We start from the raw sequence: 18,292 nt of genomic DNA on the forward strand, positions 1-18,292 counted from the left end.
AGCAACAGGTCATGATCCACATAAGCTCTTGAAATTTTACAATTTTTTTCGCCTCTGGAGTGAAACAAACCTAACAAAACATATATCAAATAGAAGATAAAAGCAAGAGGAGGAATATTAAGAATTGTTTTTATTAATATTAATATTAAGGCAACTGGGAAACACCAAGGCAGTGCAATCGGGAGGAGAACTGGACAAAACAGAAGATACTGGAATCAATTCACATCCAAATAACAGGCAAGACTGAGTCTCCATCTACACTGCATTTACTGTAAAAGACTGTTGCAAATTAGTGAAACAGAACTAAAGAAAAAGAAAGCTATTTCTTGGTTGAGTGAAATATATTGAATAATATAGAAAATAGCATAAAAACTAGCAGCAGTCTGACAGTGACAGATAAAAAGTGACAGTTAGAGAAAACCGAACCAAACCAAAACAATGGAATCCACTGCAGGGGAGCCCCTCACCCACTCCATCACATACCTACAGACGATCAAGAACGCAAAGGACAAGAAAGCCTTTAAATACAGCCTGCTGAAGAACAGCCCAGAGACTCTAATGGCAGACGTTTCACAAAAAGGGGACAGAGCCATCATCACTAATCTGCTCCTCTACACAACAGACTGTAATGTTTGGCGCAAGATTATCTGTCAATATTACAAAAGTTATAGAAAACTAGGCATCTGTAATGGCAGACAAATTCAAATTTATGAGGAAAACGACACTAACAAGGCATTTCTAACTGTAGATATCTACCATAATGGAACCATAATGTTCCAGGGGACTGAAGCATGTCTCAGCTCTGTCCAGGCAAACTTTACCAGCCTAAAAGCTCTGGCAGAGACCGAGAAACAAACACAAGGAGCTGCAGGAGACAGTGAAGCCCAGAGCTCAAGGGAGGGGCAGGAGGGGACGGAGCCTAACACTGGTGACTGCGACTCACAGCTGGAGCAGCCTGTCACTCAGATCGGAAACAGTCTCTCCCTACAAGAGGTAGAGCTGGTGGAGCTCAGGGAACTAACACTCTCCTATGCAACATCCAGTGAGTGCTTACAACACCTGGAAACTAAACTCAGTCACCTCACACGAGACTTTGAAGCAAGTGTTAAGGAGTTAAGAGGAGAGATACGAAAACTGCAGCAGGACAGAGAGACCCTGAGTAAAGAACTGAGAACAGCCAGGGAGGAGCTGCTGCTCAGAGAGGGAGAAATACAACGCCTGAGAGAACAGACAGAGAGCCTCACACACACCTGCAAGCAGCAGCAGCCCAGCTCTCCCACCAGCCAGACAGCAGCATCCCACACTCTGACACCAAAGTCCAGCACTCCAGCAGCAACACCACCACCGACGTCACAGGCAGAGGCCTCTGAAGGCCCCCAAGAGCAAGAAAATGCCCTTCAGAATGCAGAAGTCATCATCTTAATTGATTTAAATGGTAAGTTCATCAATGAAAAACAGCTCTTTCCTGGCCACAAAACATTAAAACTCTGGCGCCCAAAAACAGATAATGCCCTACAACAACTGAACAGGAAAAATCTGGGTGAACCCAGCCACATCATCATCCATGTGGGCACGAATGACCTGAGGGCACAACAAGAGCGAGTGGCAGAATCAGTGACACGGGTGGCCATTAAAGCAACACAAACCTTCCCAACTTCAAAAGTAGTTATCTCCACCATCCTACCAAGATCAGACGTCCATCCTCACACCATACAAAGAGTAAACACAGACATCTCCCGTAGATGTGCTGAAATGCCAAACGTTCACCTGGCACATCATCCCACACTGGACCTCAACCACCTCCATGACCACGTCCACCTCCATAAAGACAGTGTTCATATGTTTGCAAAAACCCTTAAAGACGTGGCCCTGGGTTGAACCCCTGGCAGCCTCCCAAAGAATGCCAGAGCAGCCACTACCCCTCCGCCAGCGAGACATATTATTCACGCAGCACCACAAAACATCGTCTCTCCACACTCAACTGAGCCCTACACTACAGCCCCTACCCAGAGACCTGCACCCTATCACCAACTCACTGTACCCCCGGCCTGGGCCTCGCCACCCACATCCTGGACCCCACCGCCCAAGGCCTGGACCTCCACACCCTGCTCTCTACCACTATCAGCAACACCCTGCGCCACAGGACCCTTTCTTCTGGCACCACAACCACAGAAGACCCAGAGCAGCTCCAGCGAGGAACAACAGCATCTCAGTAGAACTTACTTGACTGCAGCCGTCTTCTCTCGTCTGCCATAAATGCAAGAAGTTTGGCATCTTAAATGAGCCAATTCAAGTACACAGGTAATACACAAGTAGTACAAAAAACCGAAGTGCATATCCCCATTTAAAGTCAGCTTAGTTCCTGTAGTGTAGTGGTTATCACGTTCGCCTCACACGCGAAAGGTCCCCGGTTCGAAACCGGGCGGGCACAAACTGCACTTCTTAGTGTTTCATTTCACGTTATATCAAACAAAATGGGTTTAAAAGTTTGGCATCTTAAAGGAGCCAATTCAAGTACACAAGTAGTATACAAGCAGTACACATGTAGTAGTACACAAAATCGAGGTGCATATCCCCGATTGTGGTCAGCTCAGTTCCCGTAGTGTAGTGGTTATCACGTTCGCCTAACACGCGAAAGGTCCCCGGTTCGAAACCGGGCGGGAACAAACTGCTCTTCTTAGTGTTTCATTTCACGTTATATCAAACAAAATGGGTTTAAGACCCATATATTATATCTGCATATGTACAGCGCAGTGACTGTAATTAAAATGCAGGAGTTCACTCAACGGACAAGCAAAATATGCTTGGTTGTGAAAATTTGATATTTTGGTGGACGTTAATGCCTAGGAAAAAAATAACCCCATACGACAGACTTATTCAAACAAAATATGCAATTTGATATTTCTAAATTCAAACGCTTTTTGATAAAAGTTTCTATCTATAAAAGCAGTACTGGCTTTTATCACAAGATGGCGACAAAACCTTGCATTTGCAAAACATGGCAAGTACTCCACTCCCATCTTTAGTTTTAGACCTAACGCCCATGTGAAAAACAAATTCATTTCTGAATAAACAGCATTACACAGTATGTACTTCTGATTAGTTCTTACCATCTGAAACACCACTCGACCTGTCTTGCTCAAAATTAAGTGTTAACACAACAGCAGGTCACGAGCTCGGCCATATCTGTTAGTCTAAAATGGCAATAAAATACGTCTTAACACAAGTTATTTCGTAAAGCATATAATATGACTGTAACCAAATGATAAACTAAAACAGCATATTAGAAAAACGAGTTAACAAACTAAAACTGCAAAAAAAAAAACATATATATATATATATATATATATATATATAGAGAGAGAGAGAGAGAGAGAGAGAGAGAGAGAGAGAGAGAGAGAGATTGAGCAAACCAGCAACAGGTCATGATCCACATAAGCTCTTGAAATTTTACAATTTTTTTCGCCTCTGGAGTGAAACAAACCTAACAAAACATATATCAAATAGAAGATAAAAGCAAGAGGAGGAATATTAAGAATTGTTTTTATTAATATTAATATTAAGGCAACTGGGAAACACCAAGGCAGTGCAATCGGGAGGAGAACTGGACAAAACAGAAGATACTGGAATCAATTCACATCCAAATAACAGGCAAGACTGAGTCTCCATCTACACTGCATTTACTGTAAAAGACTGTTGCAAATTAGTGAAACAGAACTAAAGAAAAAGAAAGCTATTTCTTGGTTGAGTGAAATATATTGAATAATATAGAAAATAGCATAAAAACTAGCAGCAGTCTGACAGTGACAGATAAAAAGTGACAGTTAGAGAAAACCGAACCAAACCAAAACAATGGAATCCACTGCAGGGGAGCCCCTCACCCACTCCATCACATACCTACAGACGATCAAGAACGCAAAGGACAAGAAAGCCTTTAAATACAGCCTGCTGAAGAACAGCCCAGAGACTCTAATGGCAGACGTTTCACAAAAAGGGGACAGAGCCATCATCACTAATCTGCTCCTCTACACAACAGACTGTAATGTTTGGCGCAAGATTATCTGTCAATATTACAAAAGTTATAGAAAACTAGGCATCTGTAATGGCAGACAAATTCAAATTTATGAGGAAAACGACACTAACAAGGCATTTCTAACTGTAGATATCTACCATAATGGAACCATAATGTTCCAGGGGACTGAAGCATGTCTCAGCTCTGTCCAGGCAAACTTTACCAGCCTAAAAGCTCTGGCAGAGACCGAGAAACAAACACAAGGAGCTGCAGGAGACAGTGAAGCCCAGAGCTCAAGGGAGGGGCAGGAGGGGACGGAGCCTAACACTGGTGACTGCGACTCACAGCTGGAGCAGTCTGTCACTCAGATCGGAAACAGTCTCTCCCTACAAGAGGTAGAGCTGGTGGAGCTCAGGGAACTAACACTCTCCTATGCAACATCCAGTGAGTGCTTACAACACCTGGAAACTAAACTCAGTCACCTCACACGAGACTTTGAAGCAAGTGTTAAGGAGTTAAGAGGAGAGATACGAAAACTGCAGCAGGACAGAGAGACCCTGAGTAAAGAACTGAGAACAGCCAGGGAGGAGCTGCTGCTCAGAGAGGGAGAAATACAACGCCTGAGAGAACAGACAGAGAGCCTCACACACACCTGCAAGCAGCAGCAGCCCAGCTCTCCCACCAGCCAGACAGCAGCATCCCACACTCTGACACCAAAGTCCAGCACTCCAGCAGCAACACCACCACCGACGTCACAGGCAGAGGCCTCTGAAGGCCCCCAAGAGCAAGAAAATGCCCTTCAGAATGCAGAAGTCATCATCTTAATTGATTTAAATGGTAAGTTCATCAATGAAAAACAGCTCTTTCCTGGCCACAAAACATTAAAACTCTGGCGCCCAAAAACAGATAATGCCCTACAACAACTGAACAGGAAAAATCTGGGTGAACCCAGCCACATCATCATCCATGTGGGCACGAATGACCTGAGGGCACAACAAGAGCGAGTGGCAGAATCAGTGACACGGGTGGCCATTAAAGCAACACAAACCTTCCCAACTTCAAAAGTAGTTATCTCCACCATCCTACCAAGATCAGACGTCCATCCTCACACCATACAAAGAGTAAACACAGACATCTCCCGTAGATGTGCTGAAATGCCAAACGTTCACCTGGCACATCATCCCACACTGGACCTCAACCACCTCCATGACCACGTCCACCTCCATAAAGACAGTGTTCATATGTTTGCAAAAACCCTTAAAGACGTGGCCCTGGGTTGAACCCCTGGCAGCCTCCCAAAGAATGCCAGAGCAGCCACTACCCCTCCGCCAGCGAGACATATTATTCACGCAGCACCACAAAACATCGTCTCTCCACACTCAACTGAGCCCTACACTACAGCCCCTACCCAGAGACCTGCACCCTATCACCAACTCACTGTACCCCCGGCCTGGGCCTCGCCACCCACATCCTGGACCCCACCGCCCAAGGCCTGGACCTCCACACCCTGCTCTCTACCACTATCAGCAACACCCTGCGCCACAGGACCCTTTCTTCTGGCACCACAACCACAGAAGACCCAGAGCAGCTCCAGCGAGGAACAACAGCATCTCAGTAGAACTTACTTGACTGCAGCCGTCTTCTCTCGTCTGCCATAAATGCAAGAAGTTTGGCATCTTAAATGAGCCAATTCAAGTACACAGGTAATACACAAGTAGTACAAAAAACCGAAGTGCATATCCCCATTTAAAGTCAGCTTAGTTCCTGTAGTGTAGTGGTTATCACGTTCGCCTCACACGCGAAAGGTCCCCGGTTCGAAACCGGGCGGGAACAAACTGCACTTCTTAGTGTTTCAGTTCACGTTATATCAAACAAAATGGGTTTAAGACCCATATATTATATCTGCATATGTACAGCGCAGTGACTGTAATTAAAATGCAGGAGTTCACTCAACGGACAAGCAAAATATGCTTGGTTGTGAAAATTTGATATTTTGGTGGACGTTAATGCCTAGGAAAAAAATAACCCCATACGACAGACTTATTCAAACAAAATATGCAATTTGATATTTCTAAATTCAAACGCTTTTTGATAAAAGTTTCTATCTATAAAAGCAGTACTGGCTTTTATCACAAGATGGCGACAAAACCTTGCATTTGCAAAACATGGCAAGTACTCCACTCCCATCTTTAGTTTTAGACCTAACGCCCATGTGAAAAACAAATTCATTTCTGAATAAACAGCATTACACAGTATGTACTTCTGATTAGTTCTTACCATCTGAAACACCACTCGACCTGTCTTGCTCAAAATTAAGTGTTAACACAACAGCAGGTCACGAGCTCGGCCATATCTGTTAGTCTAAAATGGCAATAAAATACGTCTTAACACAAGTTATTTCGTAAAGCATATAATATGACTGTAACCAAATGATAAACTAAAACAGCATATTAGAAAAACGAGTTAACAAACTACTGCAAAAAAAAAACATATATATATATATATATATATATATATATATATATATATATAAATAGAGAGAGAGAGAGAGAGAGAGAGAGAGATTGAGCAAACCAGCAACAGGTCATGATCCACATAAGCTCTTGAAATTTTACAATTTTTTTCGCCTCTGGAGTGAAACAAACCTAACAAAACATATATCAAATAGAAGATAAAAGCAAGAGGAGGAATATTAAGAATTGTTTTTATTAATATTAATATTAAGGCAACTGGGAAACACCAAGGCAGTGCAATCGGGAGGAGAACTGGACAAAACAGAAGATACTGGAATCAATTCACATCCAAATAACAGGCAAGACTGAGTCTCCATCTACACTGCATTTACTGTAAAAGACTGTTGCAAATTAGTGAAACAGAACTAAAGAAAAAGAAAGCTATTTCTTGGTTGAGTGAAATATATTGAATAATATAGAAAATAGCATAAAAACTAGCAGCAGTCTGACAGTGACAGATAAAAAGTGACAGTTAGAGAAAACCGAACCAAACCAAAACAATGGAATCCACTGCAGGGGAGCCCCTCACCCACTCCATCACATACCTACAGACGATCAAGAACGCAAAGGACAAGAAAGCCTTTAAATACAGCCTGCTGAAGAACAGCCCAGAGACTCTAATGGCAGACGTTTCACAAAAAGGGGACAGAGCCATCATCACTAATCTGCTCCTCTACACAACAGACTGTAATGTTTGGCGCAAGATTATCTGTCAATATTACAAAAGTTATAGAAAACTAGGCATCTGTAATGGCAGACAAATTCAAATTTATGAGGAAAACGACACTAACAAGGCATTTCTAACTGTAGATATCTACCATAATGGAACCATAATGTTCCAGGGGACTGAAGCATGTCTCAGCTCTGTCCAGGCAAACTTTACCAGCCTAAAAGCTCTGGCAGAGACCGAGAAACAAACACAAGGAGCTGCAGGAGACAGTGAAGCCCAGAGCTCAAGGGAGGGGCAGGAGGGGACGGAGCCTAACACTGGTGACTGCGACTCACAGCTGGAGCAGCCTGTCACTCAGATCGGAAACAGTCTCTCCCTACAAGAGGTAGAGCTGGTGGAGCTCAGGGAACTAACACTCTCCTATGCAACATCCAGTGAGTGCTTACAACACCTGGAAACTAAACTCAGTCACCTCACACGAGACTTTGAAGCAAGTGTTAAGGAGTTAAGAGGAGAGATACGAAAACTGCAGCAGGACAGAGAGACCCTGAGTAAAGAACTGAGAACAGCCAGGGAGGAGCTGCTGCTCAGAGAGGGAGAAATACAACGCCTGAGAGAACAGACAGAGAGCCTCACACACACCTGCAAGCAGCAGCAGCCCAGCTCTCCCACCAGCCAGACAGCAGCATCCCACACTCTGACACCAAAGTCCAGCACTCCAGCAGCAACACCACCACCGACGTCACAGGCAGAGGCCTCTGAAGGCCCCCAAGAGCAAGAAAATGCCCTTCAGAATGCAGAAGTCATCATCTTAATTGATTTAAATGGTAAGTTCATCAATGAAAAACAGCTCTTTCCTGGCCACAAAACATTAAAACTCTGGCGCCCAAAAACAGATAATGCCCTACAACAACTGAACAGGAAAAATCTGGGTGAACCCAGCCACATCATCATCCATGTGGGCACGAATGACCTGAGGGCACAACAAGAGCGAGTGGCAGAATCAGTGACACGGGTGGCCATTAAAGCAACACAAACCTTCCCAACTTCAAAAGTAGTTATCTCCACCATCCTACCAAGATCAGACGTCCATCCTCACACCATACAAAGAGTAAACACAGACATCTCCCGTAGATGTGCTGAAATGCCAAACGTTCACCTGGCACATCATCCCACACTGGACCTCAACCACCTCCATGACCACGTCCACCTCCATAAAGACAGTGTTCATATGTTTGCAAAAACCCTTAAAGACGTGGCCCTGGGTTGAACCCCTGGCAGCCTCCCAAAGAATGCCAGAGCAGCCACTACCCCTCCGCCAGCGAGACATATTATTCACGCAGCACCACAAAACATCGTCTCTCCACACTCAACTGAGCCCTACACTACAGCCCCTACCCAGAGACCTGCACCCTATCACCAACTCACTGTACCCCCGGCCTGGGCCTCGCCACCCACATCCTGGACCCCACCGCCCAAGGCCTGGACCTCCACACCCTGCTCTCTACCACTATCAGCAACACCCTGCGCCACAGGACCCTTTCTTCTGGCACCACAACCACAGAAGACCCAGAGCAGCTCCAGCGAGGAACAACAGCATCTCAGTAGAACTTACTTGACTGCAGCCGTCTTCTCTCGTCTGCCATAAATGCAAGAAGTTTGGCATCTTAAATGAGCCAATTCAAGTACACAGGTAATACACAAGTAGTACAAAAAACCGAAGTGCATATCCCCATTTAAAGTCAGCTTAGTTCCTGTAGTGTAGTGGTTATCACGTTCGCCTCACACGCGAAAGGTCCCCGGTTCGAAACCGGGCGGGAACAAACTGCACTTCTTAGTGTTTCATTTCACGTTATATCAAACAAAATGGGTTTAAAAGTTTGGCATCTTAAAGGAGCCAATTCAAGTACACAAGTAGTATACAAGCAGTACACATGTAGTAGTACACAAAATCGAGGTGCATATCCCCGATTGTGGTCAGCTCAGTTCCCGTAGTGTAGTGGTTATCACGTTCGCCTAACACGCGAAAGGTCCCCGGTTCGAAACCGGGCGGGAACAAACTGCACTTCTTAGTGTTTCATTTCACGTTATATCAAACAAAATGGGTTTAAGACCCATATATTATATCTGCATATGTACAGCGCAGTGACTGTAATTAAAATGCAGGAGTTCACTCAACGGACAAGCAAAATATGCTTGGTTGTGAAAATTTGATATTTTGGTGGACGTTAATGCCTAGGAAAAAAATAACCCCATACGACAGACTTATTCAAACAAAATATGCAATTTGATATTTCTAAATTCAAACGCTTTTTGATAAAAGTTTCTATCTATAAAAGCAGTACTGGCTTTTATCACAAGATGGCGACAAAACCTTGCATTTGCAAAACATGGCAAGTACTCCACTCCCATCTTTAGTTTTAGACCTAACGCCCATGTGAAAAACAAATTCATTTCTGAATAAACAGCATTACACAGTATGTACTTCTGATTAGTTCTTACCATCTGAAACACCACTCGACCTGTCTTGCTCAAAATTAAGTGTTAACACAACAGCAGGTCACGAGCTCGGCCATATCTGTTAGTCTAAAATGGCAATAAAATACGTCTTAACACAAGTTATTTCGTAAAGCATATAATATGACTGTAACCAAATGATAAACTAAAACAGCATATTAGAAAAACGAGTTAACAAACTACTGCAAAAAAAAAAACATATATATATATATATATATATATATATATATATATATAAATAGAGGAGAGAGAGAGAGAGAGAGAGAGAGAGAGAGAGAGAGAGACTGAGCAAACCAGCAACAGGTCATGATCCACATAAGCTCTTGAAATTTTACAATTTTTTTCGCCTCTGGAGTGAAACAAACCTAACAAAACATATATCAAATAGAAGATAAAAGCAAGAGGAGGAATATTAAGAATTGTTTTTATTAATATTAATATTAAGGCAACTGGGAAACACCAAGGCAGTGCAATCGGGAGGAGAACTGGACAAAACAGAAGATACTGGAATCAATTCACATCCAAATAACAGGCAAGACTGAGTCTCCATCTACACTGCATTTACTGTAAAAGACTGTTGCAAATTAGTGAAACAGAACTAAAGAAAAAGAAAGCTATTTCTTGGTTGAGTGAAATATATTGAATAATATAGAAAATAGCATAAAAACTAGCAGCAGTCTGACAGTGACAGATAAAAAGTGACAGTTAGAGAAAACCGAACCAAACCAAAACAATGGAATCCACTGCAGGGGAGCCCCTCACCCACTCCATCACATACCTACAGACGATCAAGAACGCAAAGGACAAGAAAGCCTTTAAATACAGCCTGCTGAAGAACAGCCCAGAGACTCTAATGGCAGACGTTTCACAAAAAGGGGACAGAGCCATCATCACTAATCTGCTCCTCTACACAACAGACTGTAATGTTTGGCGCAAGATTATCTGTCAATATTACAAAAGTTATAGAAAACTAGGCATCTGTAATGGCAGACAAATTCAAATTTATGAGGAAAACGACACTAACAAGGCATTTCTAACTGTAGATATCTACCATAATGGAACCATAATGTTCCAGGGGACTGAAGCATGTCTCAGCTCTGTCCAGGCAAACTTTACCAGCCTAAAAGCTCTGGCAGAGACCGAGAAACAAACACAAGGAGCTGCAGGAGACAGTGAAGCCCAGAGCTCAAGGGAGGGGCAGGAGGGGACGGAGCCTAACACTGGTGACTGCGACTCACAGCTGGAGCAGCCTGTCACTCAGATCGGAAACAGTCTCTCCCTACAAGAGGTAGAGCTGGTGGAGCTCAGGGAACTAACACTCTCCTATGCAACATCCAGTGAGTGCTTACAACACCTGGAAACTAAACTCAGTCACCTCACACGAGACTTTGAAGCAAGTGTTAAGGAGTTAAGAGGAGAGATACGAAAACTGCAGCAGGACAGAGAGACCCTGAGTAAAGAACTGAGAACAGCCAGGGAGGAGCTGCTGCTCAGAGAGGGAGAAATACAACGCCTGAGAGAACAGACAGAGAGCCTCACACACACCTGCAAGCAGCAGCAGCCCAGCTCTCCCACCAGCCAGACAGCAGCATCCCACACTCTGACACCAAAGTCCAGCACTCCAGCAGCAACACCACCACCGACGTCACAGGCAGAGGCCTCTGAAGGCCCCCAAGAGCAAGAAAATGCCCTTCAGAATGCAGAAGTCATCATCTTAATTGATTTAAATGGTAAGTTCATCAATGAAAAACAGCTCTTTCCTGGCCACAAAACATTAAAACTCTGGCGCCCAAAAACAGATAATGCCCTACAACAACTGAACAGGAAAAATCTGGGTGAACCCAGCCACATCATCATCCATGTGGGCACGAATGACCTGAGGGCACAACAAGAGCGAGTGGCAGAATCAGTGACACGGGTGGCCATTAAAGCAACACAAACCTTCCCAACTTCAAAAGTAGTTATCTCCACCATCCTACCAAGATCAGACGTCCATCCTCACACCATACAAAGAGTAAACACAGACATCTCCCGTAGATGTGCTGAAATGCCAAACGTTCACCTGGCACATCATCCCACACTGGACCTCAACCACCTCCATGACCACGTCCACCTCCATAAAGACAGTGTTCATATGTTTGCAAAAACCCTTAAAGACGTGGCCCTGGGTTGAACCCCTGGCAGCCTCCCAAAGAATGCCAGAGCAGCCACTACCCCTCCGCCAGCGAGACATATTATTCACGCAGCACCACAAAACATCGTCTCTCCACACTCAACTGAGCCCTACACTACAGCCCCTACCCAGAGACCTGCACCCTATCACCAACTCACTGTACCCCCGGCCTGGGCCTCGCCACCCACATCCTGGACCCCACCGCCCAAGGCCTGGACCTCCACACCCTGCTCTCTACCACTATCAGCAACACCCTGCGCCACAGGACCCTTTCTTCTGGCACCACAACCACAGAAGACCCAGAGCAGCTCCAGCGAGGAACAACAGCATCTCAGTAGAACTTACTTGACTGCAGCCGTCTTCTCTCGTCTGCCATAAATGCAAGAAGTTTGGCATCTTAAATGAGCCAATTCAAGTACACAGGTAATACACAAGTAGTACAAAAAACCGAAGTGCATATCCCCATTTAAAGTCAGCTTAGTTCCTGTAGTGTAGTGGTTATCACGTTCGCCTCACACGCGAAAGGTCCCCGGTTCGAAACCGGGCGGGAACAAACTGCACTTCTTAGTGTTTCATTTCACGTTATATCAAACAAAATGGGTTTAAAAGTTTGGCATCTTAAAGGAGCCAATTCAAGTACACAAGTAGTATATAAGCAGTACACATGTAGTAGTACACAAAATCGAGGTGCATATCCCCGATTGTGGTCAGCTCAGTTCCTGTAGTGTAGTGGTTATCACGTTCGCCTAACACGCGAAAGGTCCCCGGTTCGAAACCGGGCGGGAACAAACTGCACTTCTTAGTGTTTCATTTCACGTTATATCAAACAAAATGGGTTTAAGACCCATATATTATATCTGCATATGTACAGCGCAGTGACTGTAATTAAAATGCAGGAGTTCACTCAACGGACAAGCAAAATATGCTTGGTTGTGAAAATTTGATATTTTGGTGGACGTTAATGCCTAGGAAAAAAATAACCCCATACGACAGACTTATTCAAACAAAATATGCAATTTGATATTTCTAAATTCAAACGCTTTTTGATAAAAGTTTCTATCTATAAAAGCAGTACTGGCTTTTATCACAAGATGGCGACAAAACCTTGCATTTGCAAAACATGGCAAGTACTCCACTCCCATCTTTAGTTTTAGACCTAACGCCCATGTGAAAAACAAATTCATTTCTGAATAAACAGCATTACACAGTATGTACTTCTGATTAGTTCTTACCATCTGAAACACCACTCGACCTGTCTTGCTCAAAATTAAGTGTTAACACAACAGCAGGTCACGAGCTCGGCCATATCTGTTAGTCTAAAATGGCAATAAAATACGTCTTAACACAAGTTATTTCGTAAAGCATATAATATGACTGTAACCAAATGATAAACTAAAACAGCATATTAGAAAAACGAGTTAACAAACTAAAACTGCAAAAAAAAAACATATATATATATATATATATATAGAGAGAGAGAGAGAGAGAGAGAGAGAGAGAGAGAGAGAGAGAGAGAGATTGAGCAAACCAGCAACAGGTCATGATCCACATAAGCTCTTGAAATTTTACAATTTTTTTCGCCTCTGGAGTGAAACAAACCTAACAAAACATATATCAAATAGAAGATAAAAGCAAGAGGAGGAATATTAAGAATTGTTTTTATTAATATTAATATTAAGGCAACTGGGAAACACCAAGGCAGTGCAATCGGGAGGAGAACTGGACAAAACAGAAGATACTGGAATCAATTCACATCCAAATAACAGGCAAGACTGAGTCTCCATCTACACTGCATTTACTGTAAAAGACTGTTGCAAATTAGTGAAACAGAACTAAAGAAAAAGAAAGCTATTTCTTGGTTGAGTGAAATATATTGAATAATATAGAAAATAGCATAAAAACTAGCAGCAGTCTGACAGTGACAGTTAAAAAGTGACAGTTAGAGAAAACCGAACCAAACCAAAACAATGGAATCCACTGCAGGGGAGCCCCTCACCCACTCCATCACATACCCACAGACGATCAAGAACGCAAAGGACAAGAAAGCCTTTAAATACAGCCTGCTGAAGAACAGCCCAGAGACTCTAATGGCAGACGTTTCACAAAAAGGGGACAGAGCCATCATCACTAATCTGCTCCTCTACACAACAGACTGTAATGTTTGGCGCAAGATTATCTGTCAATATTACAAAAGTTATAGAAAACTAGGCATCTGTAATGGCAGACAAATTCAAATTTATGAGGAAAACGACACTAACAAGGCATTTCTAACTGTAAATATCTACCGTAATGGAACCATAATGTTCCAGGGGACTGAAGCATGTCTCAGCTCTGTCCAGGCAAACTTTACCAGCCTAAAAGCTCTGGCAGAGACCGAGAAACAAACACAAGGAGCTGCAGGAGACAGTGAAGCCCAGAGCTCAAGGGAGGGGCAGGAGGGGACGGAGCCTAACACTGGTGACTGCGACTCACAGCTGGAGCAGTCTGTCACTCAGATCGGAAACAGTCTCTCCCTACAAGGGGTAGAGCTGGCGGAGCTCAGGGAACTAACACTCTCCTATGCAACATCCAGTGAGTGCTTACAACACCTGGAAACTAAACTCAGTCACCTCACACGAGACTTTGAAGCTAGTGTTAAGGAGTTAAGAGGAGAGATACGAAAACTGCACGAGGACAGAGAGACCCTGAGTAAAGAACTGAGAACAGTCAGGGAGGAGCTGCTGCTCAGAGAGGGAGAAATACAACGCCTGAGAGAACAGACAGAGAGCCTCACACACACCTGCAAGCAGCAGCAGCCCAGCTCTCCCACCAGCCAGACAGCAGCATCCCACACTCTGACACCAAAGTCCAGCACTCCAGCAGCAACACCACCACCGACGTCACAGGCAGAGGCCTCTGAAGGCCCCCAAGAGCAAGAAAATGCCCTTCAGAATGCAGAAGTCATCATCTTAATTGATTTAAATGGTAAGTTCATCAATGAAAAACAGCTCTTTCCTGGCCACAAAACATTAAAACTCTGGCGCCCAAAAACAGATAATGCCCTACAACAACTGAACAGGAAAAATCTGGGTGAACCCAGCCACATCATCATCCATGTGGGCACGAATGACCTGAGGGCACAACAAGAGCGAGTGGCAGAATCAGTGACACGGGTGGCCATTAAAGCAACACAAACCTTCCCAACTTCAAAAGTAGTTATCTCCACCATCCTACCAAGATCAGACGTCCATCCTCACACCATACAAAGAGTAAACACAGACATCTCCCGTAGATGTGCTGAAATGCCAAACGTTCACCTGGCACATCATCCCACACTGGACCTCAACCACCTCCATGACCACGTCCACCTCCATAAAGACAGTGTTCATATGTTTGCAAAAACCCTTAAAGACGTGGCCCTGGGTTGAACCCCTGGCAGCCTCCCAAAGAATGCCAGAGCAGCCACTACCCCTCCGCCAGCGAGACATATTATTCACGCAGCACCACAAAACATCGTCTCTCCACACTCAACTGAGCCCTACACTACAGCCCCTACCCAGAGACCTGCACCCTATCACCAACTCACTGTACCCCCGGCCTGGGCCTCGCCACCCACATCCTGGACCCCACCGCCCAAGGCCTGGACCTCCACACCCTGCTCTCTACCACTATCAGCAACACCCTGCGCCACAGGACCCTTTCTTCTGGCACCACAACCACAGAAGACCCAGAGCAGCTCCAGCGAGGAACAACAGCATCTCAGTAGAACTTACTTGACTGCAGCCGTCTTCTCTCGTCTGCCATAAATGCAAGAAGTTTGGCATCTTAAATGAGCCAATTCAAGTACACAGGTAATACACAAGTAGTACAAAAAACCGAAGTGCATATCCCCGATTGTGGTCAGCTTAGTTCCTGTAGTGTAGTGGTTATCACGTTCGCCTCACACGCGAAAGGTCCCCGGTTCGAAACCGGGCGGGAACAAACTGCGCTTCTTAGTGTTTCATTTTACTTTATATCATACAAAATGGGTTTAAGACCCATATATTATATCTGCATATGTACAGCGCAGTGACTGTAATTAAAATGCAGGAGTTCACTCAACGGACAAGCAAAATATGCTTGGTTGTGAAAATTTGATATTTTGGTGGACGTTAATGCCTAGGAAAAAAATAACCCCATACGACAGACTTATTCAAACAAAATATGCAATTTGATATTTCTAAATTCAAACGCTTTTTGATAAAAGTTTCTATCTATAAAAGCAGTACTGAACACTTTGCAAAACATGGCAAGTACTCCACTCCCATCTTTAGTTTCAGACCTAATGCCCATGTGAAAAACAAATTCATTTCTGAATAAACAGCATTACACAGTATGTACTTCTGATTAGTTCTTTCCATCTAAAACACCACTCGACCTGTCTTGCTCAAAATTAAGTGTTAACACAACAGCAGGTCACGAGCTCGGCCATATCTGTTAGTCTAAAATGGCAATAAAATACGTCTTAACACAAGTTATTTCGTAAAGCATATAATATGACTGTAACCAAATGATAAACTAAAACAGCATATTAGAAAAGCGAGTTAACAAATCAAAACTGCAAAAAAAATAAATATTTTTTTTAAATATATATATATATATATATATATATATATATATATATATATATAATTTGTATTTATTTTATTAGTTTATTTTGTTCCTACACCTGTACTTGTCTTAATGATTGTATTAATATATTGTTTGATCTTATTGAACATTTATATAGAAAAAAACTCCAGTTTTACCACCATTTGTGGACTTTTCAGACGGTCCCTTACCACACCCTCCACAGTATTAGCTCGTTTTAGCACAATGTGTGGACTTGTCTGACAGTCCCTTACACACCGTAGGCAACTTTTCCAACTTCTATCAATGTTAAATCGGCGGTCTGTAACGATTTCACCGTGGCGCCATCTGACCATCTTAATTACGGGACAAATCGCGTTCCGTATTGATTGAATACGGGACGCATCATTTTATCTTCAAATACGGGACGATCCCGTATTTTACAGGACGGGTGGAAACCCTAGCCGCCATCGTTACAATGTGTGAATATTTCCAACACTTTGACAGTGTGCTCTCTGTATGGGATATGTGATTGTATGTGTGTGATATCTTTGATCTCATAGGTGGCTGATCCACTACGAGAAGTGAGAACTGTCTGACTTGACCTCACTTACTTTACCCATTCCCTACTTGACTGCAGCCGTCTTCTCTCGTCTGCCATCAATGCAAGAAGTTTGGCATCTTAAATGATCAATTCAAGTGCACAAGTAGTACACATGTAGTACACAAAAGTGAAGTGCATATCCCCATTATCGTACAACTCAGTTCCCGTAGTGTAGTGGTTATCACGTTCGCCTAACACGCGAAAGGTCCCCGGTTCGAAACCGGGCGGGAACAAACTGCGCTTTTTAGTATTTAATTTCACTTTATATCATACAAAATGGGGTTAAGACCCATACATTATATCTGCATATGTACAGCGCAGTGACTGTAATTAAAATGCAGGAGTTCACTCAACGGACAAGCAAAATATGCTTGGTTGTGAAAATTTGATATTTTGGTGGACGTTAATGCCTAGGAAAAAAATAACCCCATACGACAGACTTATTCAAACAAAATATGCAATTTGATATTTCTAAATTCAAACGCTTTTTGATAAAAGTTTCTATCTATAAAAGCAGTACTGGCTTTTATCACAAGATGGCGACAAAACCTTGCATTTGCAAAACATGGCAAGTACTCCACTCCCATCTTTAGTTTCAGACCTAATGCCCATGTGAAAAACAAATTCATTTCTGAATAAACAGCATTACACAGTATGTACTTCTGATTAGTTCTTTCCATCTAAAACACCACTCGACCTGTCTTGCTCAAAATTAAGTGTTAACACAACAGCAGGTCACGAGCTCGGCCATATCTGTTCGTCTAAAATGGCAATAAAATACGTCTTAACACAAGTTATTACGTAAAGCATATATATGACTGTAACCAAACGATAAACTAAAACAGCATATTAGAAAAACGAGTTAACAAACCAAAACTGCAAAAACAACAACAACAAAAAATTGAACAGTCTCACCTTAAGTTATTGGGAATGAAGTTTGGAACATAGTCTACGGCCTAAACTCCTTGCTTCAGTCGTTATCTTAATAAGATTTACTTTAAAAGTTTCAGTTTATGAATCTGTGTTTTAATGTGTGAAAGTAATATCAAATCCTTGCAAAATGATACAAAGTTAGACCGCCTCTAATTTAACTCTTTGCTAACACAATTAACAACCTGTCATGACATTCGGGCCGAGTCATTGCGCATGCGCCTTATATTTTTAGTAGTAGATTGCACGCTTCTTACTACAATACACAACGGCATCGCGCTACAGT

General features: G+C 43.2%; 9 non-coding genes across 9 annotated transcripts; all 9 read left to right on the forward strand.

Annotated features, from left to right (window-relative positions):
• Positions 1–2,358: 2,358 nt before the first annotated feature.
• On the forward strand, positions 2,359–2,431 carry trnav-cac (transfer RNA valine (anticodon CAC)). The gene has a single exon. It is a non-coding gene; the product is annotated as a tRNA-Val (tRNA).
• Positions 2,432–2,593: 162 nt separating this feature from the next.
• Positions 2,594–2,666, forward strand: trnav-aac (transfer RNA valine (anticodon AAC)). The gene has a single exon. It is a non-coding gene; the product is annotated as a tRNA-Val (tRNA).
• Positions 2,667–5,772: 3,106 nt separating this feature from the next.
• trnav-cac (transfer RNA valine (anticodon CAC)) lies at positions 5,773–5,845 on the forward strand. The gene has a single exon. It is a non-coding gene; the product is annotated as a tRNA-Val (tRNA).
• A 3,100-nt stretch (positions 5,846–8,945) lies between these two features.
• On the forward strand, positions 8,946–9,018 carry trnav-cac (transfer RNA valine (anticodon CAC)). The gene has a single exon. It is a non-coding gene; the product is annotated as a tRNA-Val (tRNA).
• Positions 9,019–9,180: 162 nt separating this feature from the next.
• On the forward strand, positions 9,181–9,253 carry trnav-aac (transfer RNA valine (anticodon AAC)). Its single transcript has one exon. It is a non-coding gene; the product is annotated as a tRNA-Val (tRNA).
• Positions 9,254–12,365: 3,112 nt separating this feature from the next.
• trnav-cac (transfer RNA valine (anticodon CAC)) lies at positions 12,366–12,438 on the forward strand. The gene has a single exon. It is a non-coding gene; the product is annotated as a tRNA-Val (tRNA).
• A 162-nt stretch (positions 12,439–12,600) lies between these two features.
• Positions 12,601–12,673, forward strand: trnav-aac (transfer RNA valine (anticodon AAC)). Its single transcript has one exon. It is a non-coding gene; the product is annotated as a tRNA-Val (tRNA).
• Positions 12,674–15,772: 3,099 nt separating this feature from the next.
• Positions 15,773–15,845, forward strand: trnav-cac (transfer RNA valine (anticodon CAC)). The gene has a single exon. It is a non-coding gene; the product is annotated as a tRNA-Val (tRNA).
• A 1,391-nt stretch (positions 15,846–17,236) lies between these two features.
• Positions 17,237–17,309, forward strand: trnav-aac (transfer RNA valine (anticodon AAC)). The gene has a single exon. It is a non-coding gene; the product is annotated as a tRNA-Val (tRNA).
• The last annotated feature ends 983 nt before the right edge of the window (positions 17,310–18,292 follow it).

The sequence above is a fragment of the Myxocyprinus asiaticus genome, chromosome 31 (assembly GCF_019703515.2).
Source record: "Myxocyprinus asiaticus isolate MX2 ecotype Aquarium Trade chromosome 31, UBuf_Myxa_2, whole genome shotgun sequence".
Classification (NCBI taxonomy): Eukaryota; Metazoa; Chordata; class Actinopteri; order Cypriniformes; family Catostomidae; genus Myxocyprinus; species Myxocyprinus asiaticus.